This window comes from Mirounga leonina, unplaced genomic scaffold (assembly GCF_011800145.1).
Source record: "Mirounga leonina isolate KUSES-001 unplaced genomic scaffold, KU_Mleo_1.0 Mir_174, whole genome shotgun sequence".
NCBI classification, from domain to species: domain Eukaryota; kingdom Metazoa; phylum Chordata; class Mammalia; order Carnivora; family Phocidae; genus Mirounga; species Mirounga leonina.
The window spans coordinates 40343368-40354479 of NW_023270451.1; the positions used below are offsets into that span (position 1 = coordinate 40343368).

Here is an 11112-nt window from a genome sequence, read left to right on the forward strand (position 1 = left end):
CTAAATGTTCATCAACAGAGGAATGATTAAATAAATTTGGATCCATCCATATCATGTGGGATGTGGTGCTAAAAATAATGAAATCCATCTCCATCTGCTGATTTGTATTGTATTCAAGACATACTAAGAAAAGGTAGGTTGCAGAATAGTTATGTAGAGTGAGATACCACTTGAAGAGAAAGATGGATTGATGGATGATAGATGATAGATAGATCGATAGATAGATAGATTGATAGATAGTAGGTAGGTGGGTACATACATAGGTAAGTAGGTAGATCATTTGAATATGCATAACATGTCTGGAAGAATCCAGTGGGGCGTTGTGACTTTTCACGTACTGTCTTACACTATTTACTGTGTGCATTCACCCTTGGAACTCTGTGCTCAGGCCAATATTCTCCAAGACACCAAGCCTTTTCATGAACCTTTGCACATACTGTTTCTTCTACCTGAAATGTTTCCCCTTTCCTCCTTCACCTCACAAGCTCCTTTTTTTTCCAGTAAGGGTTCCAGCTCAATGTTACCTCCTCAAGATGCTGTCTTCAGAGTTCCTACTCTGCTTTCATTATCTGTTAGCACTTTCCACACCTTTACTGGCTCTCTCTCTCTCTTTTTTCTTTTAGCATGCTACCTCCCTCACTAAAAAGGAAGCTTCTCAAACCAAAAAACCACTTTATAACTTTGTGTTTCAAGATCTAAAGCCATGCCTGGTACCTAATAAATACCTGCTAAGTGTTTGCTATTAAAAAGAAAAAAAAAGGAATGGCCTTTCCATATGAAAGCCTAACTCCTAGCAAAAAGAAATTAGCCTCAGCACCCTAATCTGATAAATCTGGAATTTCTTTTAAAATGCCCATTTAGCCAAAAAAAATTCTGCAAATCAGGAAGATATGGAGGCCCAATAATGTTGAAATAGGTTTAATCAAAATGGATGCTTTGAATTAAATGAATATCTTGAATAAATGTTAAGATTTAGTCATTTACTTTAAAGAAATTATTCTCTATTAAATCTTAACCATTTCAACTAATTCTTCAACTTTAATTTATACAAGGAAAAAATACAAATGACTGGGTTTTTTGGCATTTGTCAGTTATAAATCTTATTTTAAAAAGAAATATATGATTACAGTGTTGATTACAGGTCATATATTCTTTTTTTTTTTTAAGATTTTATTTATTTATTTGAGAGAAAGAGAGAGTGAGAAAGAACACAAGAGCGGGGTGAGGGGCAGAGGGAGAAGCAGACTCCCTGCTGAGCAGGGAGCCTGATGTGGGACTCGATCTGGGGACCCTGAGATCATGACTTGAGCTGAAGGCAGACACTGAACCACTGGGCCACCCAGTCACCCCTACAGGTCATATATTCTGTGAAACTTTTTTTTAATGTTGAAACTCCTTTTCTTGTCTTTTTCTTTACTGTAGTTCAGACATGAGGAAAAGGTAAGGAAAGGAGCAGAATGTGATTGGCAGCAAACACAAATATTAACCAACCCTTCCCAAAGAGACTACAATGGAATGGGAGTAATAATATAAATTGTAGGGGAGCCTGGCTGGCTCAGTTGGTGGAGCATGCGACTCTTGCTCTCGGGGTCATGAGTTCAAGCCCCCAGGGATAGAGATTACTAAAAAATAATAAATTAAAAAATGATAACATAAATTGAAAAAGAAAGTGAAAATCAGTTTCCACGTATAGCATGTGCCACTTGGTTTCCTGAATGCAGGAAGTGTTGGGATGATTGATGGATGTCTGGACATGTGTCGCCTCTGTCTTTAACAAATCACAACAGAGTCCTTTTGTAATGCTAATAATGCAGAGATTCAGATAAATGACAGGGTATCCTAAAATTTCCATGGATGGTTGTGATTTCAAATATTTGTCCCATTGTCTGATGAATGTATCTTTCATACCATATGTCTTAAATTTCATTTCTGAGAATGCAGCTTACTGGAATTATAGACTAATTGTTATATAAATAACTTATGAAGAATATTGTTTTGTTTAAGAGAATAAGATTAGATCGGTTCTATTAAGTCCTCCAAATAAATTATGGGACTTCTCTGTAATAAGAAGTTACTTATGTGGAACAGGTGAACTGTCGACAGCCAAATGTTGCTCCTCATCATTGCCCATATCCCTTAGCGCTTGGTACCATTCCTTACACAAAATAACCTTTTCAGTAAGTAGTCATTGAATTAATTAAAAGACTGGAATTCAGGAGTAACGTCTTTCAACCACTCAGAGAAATTGATCTTCTCTTCTAACACGACTCTAATTTTGCATTTGCCTAGAATTGGTGATTTTCTGGGGCGTTGTCTCACATCCTCTAGGACTTCGGCACTAAGTCCTGCTCAGTTTATCTCAAAGCCAACAGAGAAGTGCTTGAATTTTCAGCATACCAACACCCACAAACTGTCGTCCATGGCCCACTCTACTCACTGGCCTTCAAATAATATCTCTGATACTCCATTTGTTTGCTTTTGTGGTATTTGTCCTAGAAATTAAAAAGTGTCTTTGTTCATGGTTTTATTGGGTTTCAAAATTCAAATGTCTGGAATGAGAAAAAATACTGCTGAAAACAAACTTTCTATGCTTTGTCCCTGAATAACCCGGTGATTAAATAGGATCAGTTGAATATGGCGTTTTACTTGTCTTTTCTCACAAAAAGATCTTAAGCTTCCTCTGACTTTTGAATATTAAGAAAATTTTATAGTGAAGATGTGTAATTGAATTTTAAAATTTTTTTTGTCCTGATAGGCAGATTTGAGAAGTTTTTCACACAGCAGCCGCAGGGATCTCTTTAAAAATCTGATCACAGCTCCACTGCCTAAAACTTTTCAATGGTTTTCCATTGGCCCTACAATAAAGCCTGAACCTCTCACCCCAGCCTTTAAAGCCTTGCCTGACCAATTCATTGGTCTCATCTTATACCCTTTCTCCTCAACCCTCACAACTAGATATATCAAGTTTCTGCTTTTAGTCTTCTTTCCACTAGAACCTTCTTGCATTCTCTTCCTCTGCTTACAACACTCTTCCCTCCAGCCAACACCACCTCAGGACTTTTACCACCCGCACGCCTCCTTCATACCTTCACTTGACTACTCAACCTTCAGTTTTCAATGTAAAAGTTACCTCCTCACATAAGATGATTTTGTTTCCATAGCATCTAGCAAGTTCTCTTCACAGTGACTTCTATAAAGTCTGTCTTCCACACTGAGTTGGATGTTCTCTGAGAGTGAGGGTTGGGCCTAATCTTGGCCCTAGTGGATCTTTAACTCCAGCACTGTGCTCAGTACACACTTCTGTAACAATGAATGAGACAGTATTATTGCACATGCAATACTAGAAATGATCAGGGTTCGAATGTGATAGATCTGTTTTTTAATTTAGATCTAAATGATGGATAATCACAAAGTAATCTTTTTCATCTGTTCACAACTCAATGTTTAAAGTCACAGTTTATCAAAAGGGGCTAAAGGCCTTCAGCTGTGAAGAAAACAAGCCAGAATAAAAGAATAAATTCTTCCTTTTTCAAAAATTTTACCCATGGTTTACCTGCTGAGAATCATGGACTTCAGCATTGCTTTTTAGTTGGTTTTCTTTTTTTTTTAAAGTTTATGATGAGCTTAGCCACTTTATATACAGGTTTCCCCCACTATCCAAAAGCCGAGTGTGCCTATGAAACCTTTCATAGGCCAAAATGGCTAAAATGAAGAAGCAATTACCATTTTATAAAAGCAAAAATCCTCTTGGGATTTCTTTCAATGAGCAAAAAAAAGACACTGATGTAGTTCTTCTGTAAAAGCAAGTGTTAAGCCGACTTTCAGATTGTGAGGGAAACCTGTATTTCAATATTATACAGATGAAGGAGTAAAGGAGGGAAGTAAGATGTTTCAAAGTGAATGTTGAGTCTGACTCACCTTTGGCCAAAGACTGCTAGGTCTCCTGGGACACAGCAGCCACAGGTCACCCTTGGATATGGCTTTACCCATGGCTCCCATATAAAGCTATGAATCTACTCACAACACTGTGCATTTCCAAAGGCAGGAAGGGTTGGGACCTATAGTCTTTATATTCATATGACTATCCAGGAAGCACATAGCAGTTGTTTGGGGGACATTTTTTTTACTGTACTTTACTGTATATCAATTTTTAATATAAAAATATATATAATCTGTGTATTTGAAGGTCTTTGGTATTTTCACAGAGTTGTGCAACAATCACCGCATTAAAATTTTAGAACATTTTCATCACCCCACACGGCAACCCTATATAGATTGGCAGCCATTCCTCACTAAGCTCCAATCCCCCATCCCTAGGCAACAATTAATTGACTTTGTGTCTCTATAGATTTGCCCGTTCTGGGCATTTCATATAAATGGAATCACAATATGTGATTTTTTGGTGCCTGGCTGCTTTCATTTAGTATACTGTTTCAAGGTCCGTCCATGTAGTAGCACGTATCAGTACTTCATTCTTTTTATAGTCGAATAATATTCCACTGCATGGATATGCCACATTATATTTGTCCATTCATCAGTTTATAGACAGTTGGGTGATTCCACTTTTTGGCTATTATGAACAGTGCTTCTCTGAACACTCGTGTACACATTTTTGTATGGATATGTGATTTTAATATCTCTTGGATATATACCTAGGAGTGGAATCACTGGATAATATGGTGACTTTATGCTCAACCTTTTGAGCAACTTCCAGACTTTTCCAAAGTGGTGACACCATCCACCAGCACGGTATGAGAGAGTTCCAATTTTTCTACAACCTCACCAGCATTTGATGTTGGTTGTCTTTTGATTATAGCCATCCTAGTAAGTATGCTGTGGTGTCTTGTGGTTTTGATTGTTTTTCCTCTTGATGGCTAACAATGTTGAATATCTTTTAATTTGTTTATTGGCCATTTGCACTTCTTTTGGGAGAAATATCTATTCAGATTCATTGTCAATCATTCAATCTGGTAGGTTTTTTTGTATTATTGAAATGTAAGAGTTCTTTATTCTGAATACAAGTACCTTATCAGCTACATTACTGGCAAATATTTTCTTCCATTCTTTTCACTTTCTTGATGGTATCCTTGGAAGTATGAAAGATTTTAATTGTGATGGAGTCCAATTTATCTATTTTTTCTTTTGTCACTTGTGCTTTTGGTGTCATATTTAAGAAGACTTTGCTTGACTCAAGGTCAAAAAGTTTTATCCCTAAATTTTCTCTTTTTGTTGTTTTTTTAAGATTTTATTTATTTGACAGAGAGAGACACTGCGAGAGAGGGAATACAAGCAGGGGAGTGGGAGAGGGAGGCTTCCCACTGAACAGGGAGCCCAATGCAGGGCTCGATCCCAGCACCCTGGGATCATGACCTGAGCTGAAGGCAGACACTTAATGACTGAGCCAGCCAGCTGCCCCTACCCCTAAATTTTCTAAGAGCTTTATAATTTTATATTTTTTAAATATTTTTTTTATATTTTTTTAACCTGACCTTAGGTCTCTGATCCATTTTGAGTTAATTTTTGTACATGGTGTAAGGAAGATGTACAACTTCATCCTTTTACATATGGATATCCAGTTTTCCCAGAACGATTTGTTGAAAAGACTGTTTTTCACCATTGGATTGTCTTGGTACCCTTGTTGAAAACAAATTGACCATAAGTGTGAGGGGTTATGTCAGTACTCTCAATTCTATTCCATTGATCTATATATCTATCATTATGTCAGTACCACAGTGTCTTGATTATGTAGCTTTGTAGTAAGTTTAAGTTTTAAAATCAAGGAATGTGAGTTTTTCAATTTGGTTCTCCTTTTTCAGGATTGTTTTGGATATTCTGGGTCCCTTGCATTTTCATGCGAATTTTAGGATCAGCTTTCATTTCTGCAAAAGGTCGTCTTGAATTGTGGAAGGAATGATATAGAACTGTAGATCAATTTGGGAATACTGCCATCTTAACAATGTTAAGTCTTTTGCTCTAAGAACATGGACTGTCTTTTCACTTATTTAGGTCTTCTTTAATTTATTTCAATAGTATTTTGCCGTTTTCAACCATTTAAGTTGTATACTTCTTGTCTTAAATTTATTTCTAAGTATATTTTGATGCTACTATAAAGGAGTTGGTTTTCTTGTTTTCTTTCAACTATTGCATGAAAAAAAACCAAGGTATATAAGGAGAAGTGGAATGATGTTATAGAGTTCTTATAAAATGTTATATGATCTTGTAGTGTCGAAAAATGCATACCCTCACAAAAAAATTAAAATAAAACCCACTGATACCAAATACATTACTCAATGAGAGAGACAGAACCACCAAAAAAAGATCAGTTTTTCTTATTAGTAGATAAGATCCTTGAGTTCTAATGATTGGGCTCCAAAAATTAAAAGAGGCTACGAATTAATGAATTAATCAAAGATGGAACGGGCCACCTCAGGAATTTTGACTCAATGAGAATGTTTAGAGATAATAAGTCTTTTTCAGCTTCTAGATTCTACCCTATTCATTAGCATGATCTGAACAAGTCCTTAATTTTTCTGGACCCCAGTTATTTTAGCTGCAAAATAAAAGGATGAGACCAAGTGAACACTAAGGTCTCTTCTAATAATGTTCCCAGATTATTACTTTATTAAATTTAGACAACAACAAAAAAATTAATGGCAAGTGGTAATTTCTGCCCCCAAAATAGGCACACTCTTCCTAAGAAGGCACTGTACACAGAAATTTGGTCTCTCTCAAGGTTATATGCTAATGCCTTCCCATTACATATGGTGCTTATGGTCAAAATCTATAAATATACGCATTAACCTTCTTTCCTAATTTTTCTACATTTTCTACAAACTTCATGTATTTTATTATAGCACAAATGTTATATACCCTTCCTTATTACTCATTTTAGTGTTTAAATACCTTTGGTGCCTAACTTGGCCCCTAACTATTTTCCAATTCAGAACATCCTATGGAGAAGGCAGGATAGACTACTACTTAAGTAGTACACTGATTTATAGCAGCTGGAGATAGTCTCCAAGGCTCCTAATGTCCCTTACTTGTTTACCAGTTCTAGAAAATTCTTTATAAAGACTGAGATAACACTGAATACAAACAGGAAAAATGTTTGACTTTAAATTTATAATAAATCAACTGATTTTTGAAAAATTTATCATGTGAAATCCTTTAAAACTATAAAGTATAATAAAAATAGTTTTTAAAGTATAAAAAAGCATAATAATAATTTTTAACCATTAAAGGTACAGGCACTCAGCATCTGACATGGGAGGTGATGAAAACAGATAGCAAAAAGGGGACAGAATAAACATCTGTGTGATGGGGGCTTTGGAGGAGACATGAAAAATATATACATTGAGGGCCCTGACAATAATCTTTGACTAAGAAACCAATTTGCCTAGGAGATGAATAGATAGATGGATAGATAGAGATAATCTTCTAGGAAAATTGGCAAATATATATGATATGATGTTATATCACATCATATACCGTTTGGATGGCAGTAGGAAATTTGGAGAACTTTTTTTGGGCATTAGAAATCACAGTGTATGACACAAAAATAGACACAGAGATCAATAGAACAGAATAGAAAGCCCAGAAATGAACACACAACTATATGGTCAATTAATCTTTAACAAAGCAGGAAAGGATATCCAATAGGAAAGACAGTCAATAGGAAAGACCGTCTCTTCAACAAATGGTGTTGGGAAAACTGGACAGCTCATGCAGAAGAATGAAACTGGACCACTTTCTTAAACCATACAGAGAAATAAATTCAAAATGGATTAAAGACCTAAATGTGAGACAGAAACCATGAAAATCCTAGAGGAAAACACAGGCAGTAACCTCTTTGACACACCGGCCATAGCACCTTCTTACTAGATATGTCTCCTGAGGCAAGGGAAACAAAAGCAAAAATAAACTATTGGGACCTCATCAAAATAAAAAGCTTCTGCACAGTGAAGGAAACAACCAACAAACTAAAAGGCAACCTATGGAATGGGAGAAGATATTTGCAAATGACATATCTAATAAAGGGTTATTAGTATCCAAAATATATAAAGAACTTGCAAAACTTAACACCCCCCCAAATAATCTAATTAAAAATTTCTCCAACAGACACATGAAAAGATGCTCAAAATCACTCATCATCAGGGAATGCAAATCAAAACTACAATGAGATATCACTGCACACCTGTCAGAATGGCTAAAATGAACAACATAAGAAACAACAGGTGTTGGCGAGGATGTAGAGAAAGGGGAACCCTCTTGTACTGTTGGTGGAAATGCAAACTGGTGCAGCCACTCTGGAAAACAGTATGGAGGTTCCTCAAAAACCTAAAAATAGAACTACCCTACGATGTAGCAATTGAACTACTAGGTATTTACCCAAAGAATACAAAAATACTAATTCAAAGGGATACATGCACCCCAATATTTATGGCAACATTATCAACAATAGCCATATTATGGAAAGAGCCCAAATGTCCAATGACGAATGGATAAAGAAGATGTGGTATATACATACAATGGAATATTGCTCAGCCATAAAAAGAATGAAATCTTGCCATTTGCAATGATATGGATGGAGCTAGAGTGTATAATGCTAAGTGAAATAAGTCTGAGAAAGACAAATACCATGTGATTTCACTCTTATGTGGAATTTAAGAAACAAAACAAATGATCCTAGGGGGAAAAAAAACAAGAAACAGACTCTTAACTATAGAGAACAAATTGATTGTTACCAGAAGGGAGGTGGGTGAGGGGGGATGGATTAAATAGGTGGTGGGGATTAGGAGGGCACTTGTGATGAGGACCAGGTGTTGTATGGAAGTGTTAAATCACTATATTGTACACCTGAAACCAATATTACACTGTATGTTAACTAATTGGAATTTAAATAAAAATTTTAAAAAAAGAAATCACAGTGCACTACTTAGATAACAATCTAATCTGCTTTTCCCAAAAGATATTCTGAATAGGAAAATAGTTGGGGCCAAGTTAGACACCAAAGGGTTTAAATGCTAAAATGAGCAATAAGAAAGGAGATTACACACACACACACACACACAAATGCATGTATATGTATATGTAAATATACACATGTATGCATATGTATATTACCCAAATTAGAGAAGTATCATTCATTATTCATGAAGATAATATTTATGACTGTCCACTATATGTGAGGTACCATTCTCCACCCTGGGGTTTTATCAGTAAACAAAACAGAGAGGTTACATTCTAGTGGGAGTATATTGTCAGATTAGATTTTACTGATCATAGCACCTAGCGCACAGGATATGCTTACCTCTTCTGACTATAATGTGGGATGTTATCTGTATCAGCCAGTGTTTGGTAAGAGGAGAACAGTCCCTTGAGTAGTATGGAAGAAGGGACTTCTAGAATTGAGCTCGCACAGTTATGAAGAGCTGGTGGTGGAGTTGGGGCCATTCGCCAGTCAGGCCGAGAAACTCAGAGTCCAGGCTAAGAAGGGGAGCCGAGGAAAGGGTGCTGGAAGTGTGGCCTTTGTGCAGCAGTTGCCTCGCTAGTCAGCCTCTGGTGGGGGGCCTGGGCCAGCTGCTGGTCAGCAGTTGGGAAGAGGAGCTGGGCATGGGCCGCCTGGAACCCGCTGTGCACCCGTGTGTCTGCCCGTCTCTCATCTGAATGTGACGACCAGCCGAGAGCACGGGCCGCTCCATCACGTCTGCCCTAACCAGGGTGACGCAGCCCAGAACCCCACACCTGCCATCATGGTGACAACATGGTGTGCCAACAGATTCTAGGGTGGTCCTCGTGATTCCTGCCTCTGAGCGTCCACACCTTTGTAGAACGCCCTCCACCTGGTGCAGGTGGCACCTATGACTTGATTCTACTCAACAGAACACAGCGAAGGTGATGAACATCACTTCCGTGACTATGTTACGTTCCATAAGGCTCAGTCTTCAGCAGACTGGAGCTAGAGAGACCCTCCAGCTGGCCCTGAAGAGGCAAACAACCATGTTGTGAACTGCCTATGGAGAGCGTGCCTTGGAAGGAGCAGCACAGCGCAAAAGACAAACCAACCCCCAGGCCTCACCAGTACTCACTGCCAGCTTCTGGTTGCACCTTCCCTTGTCTCGCCCTGGTACAAGGCTTCTCAGTCTCGGTGCTGTGGACACTGCAGGCTGGAGAACTTCGTGTGCGGGGAGCCATTCTGTGCATTGCAGAAGGTTTAGCAGCATCTCTGGCCTCGACAAACTAAACGCTATTATCATTCACCACTCTCCGCCCCAGTTACAGCAACCAGAACTGTTTCCAAACATTGCCAAATGTACCCTGAGGAGTAAAATTGCTCTGAGAACTGCTATTCCGGTATAAAAGCTAGTATAGTGCTGAGTGCTGTGTGGCCAAAGGGAAATCTTTAAAAAGAGAAAGATACTGGGGCGCCTGGGTGGCTCAGTCATTAAACGTCTGCCTTCGGCTCAGGTCATGGTCCTGGGGTCCTGGGACCGAGCCCCGCATCGGGCTCCCTGCTCAGCAGGAAGCCTGCTTCTCCCTCTCCCACTCCCCCTGCTTGTGTTCCCTCTTTCGCTGTGTTTCTCTCTGTCAAATAAATAAAATCTTTTTTTTTTTAAAGATTTTATTTATTTATTTGAGACAGAGAGAATGAGAGAGAGAGAGCACATGGGGGGGGGAGGGTCAGAGGCAGAAGCAGGCTCCCTGCCGAGCAGGGAGCCCGATGCGGGACTCGATCCAGGTACTCCAGGATCATGACCTGAGCCGAAGGCAGTCGCTTAACCAACTGAGCCACCCAGGCACCCCAAATAAATAAAATCTTTAAAAAAAGAGAGAGAGAGAAAGATAAGCCTTGGGCACAGTTAATTTGCACACTAGAAAAATCTATTTTCTAAGCACACACCCCCAAAAGTCAAAGCTGGTATTTGCAGTCCTAGGTTCAATGGCTTTTTCATCTTGCTTGCCAGCTAATAATGAAGAAAGTGCTCATGTGAACACATGACAGGTACAAGTTCTTTGGAAAACAAGACTATATTTCAAACAATTCGTGCAGGATTTGACTTAACCATTAAATAGCACGGTGTAGATGTAAATCCTGTTCAAACAGCTCCTATC

At 38.3% G+C, this 11112-nt stretch overlaps 1 long non-coding RNA gene across 1 annotated transcript in view; it reads right to left on the reverse strand.

The window, feature by feature from the left end:
• The window catches only part of LOC118021358, a 34793-nt gene extending 24354 nt beyond the window's left edge, over positions 1 to 10439 (reverse strand). Inside the window, exon 1 of the long non-coding RNA XR_004682150.1 lies at positions 10079 to 10439. This is a non-coding gene — a long non-coding RNA (uncharacterized LOC118021358). The remainder of the gene's footprint in view (positions 1 to 10078) is intronic.
• Positions 10440 to 11112: the final 673 nt, after the last annotated feature.